General features: G+C 65.1%; 1 long non-coding RNA gene across 3 annotated transcripts in view; it reads right to left on the minus strand.

The window, feature by feature from the left end:
* Positions 1-608, minus strand: part of LOC114005316 (uncharacterized) — a 2,140-nt gene extending 1,532 nt beyond the window's left edge. Inside the window, exon 1 of one of the 3 annotated variants that reach the window (XR_003547186.1) lies at positions 486-608. This is a non-coding gene — a long non-coding RNA (uncharacterized LOC114005316). Of the gene's footprint in view, positions 1-296; positions 389-472 lie in introns of those variants that run through there. The other 2 variants (XR_003547185.1, XR_003547184.1) reach the window with 2 other exon arrangements.
* Positions 609-610: the final 2 nt, after the last annotated feature.

Below are 610 nucleotides of genomic sequence, written 5' to 3' on the forward strand. Positions count from 1 at the left end.
GAGGTGCCCACCGCCCCTTCCCTCCCCCCCCCCCATTGATCATCTAAGGCCTCACGGATCAATGATGCGGAAGAGACGATCACGCCCTCTTAAACCAACCACTGAACTAATCACGCACCTGGAACCTCTACCCCTAATTTTGCCCTTAAAAATGCTTGTGGGGAACCTCTCGGGGAGAATGGGTCTTTTCAGCGTGAGCCCCCCCCTCTCCTTGCTTTGCGCTTTGCAGTAAAGCTGGACTTTCCTTCATCACACCATGTGCCCATGGCTTGGTTTTATAGTTTGGGGGAGCCAACCTGATTGGAGTTCCGTAACACCGTCCCACGGCCCATCCTCACGGCTGGCCCCGCGGCCCGTCCCCAAGGCCCCGTCCCCAGGGCTCCTCCCCTCGGCTCCGGCCCACGACCCCTTCCCCACGCCCTCCCTCTCCGACCCCGCCCTGCTCCCCAGCCAGCGATCGTCTCCCGCCCACCTCGCCCACGCACGTTGCTCCGGGAGGCAGCGGCCCGGGGTGGCCACCCAAAGCTCTCCACCAGCAGCAGCCCGAGGCCAAGGAGGCGCGCACAGGACGGCTCCCCCTGCGCTCCGCCCGCTGCTCCCCTGCCCGCCG

This window comes from Tupaia chinensis, unplaced genomic scaffold (genome assembly GCF_000334495.1).
Source record: "Tupaia chinensis unplaced genomic scaffold, TupChi_1.0 Scaffold143624_1, whole genome shotgun sequence".
NCBI classification, from domain to species: domain Eukaryota; kingdom Metazoa; phylum Chordata; class Mammalia; order Scandentia; family Tupaiidae; genus Tupaia; species Tupaia belangeri.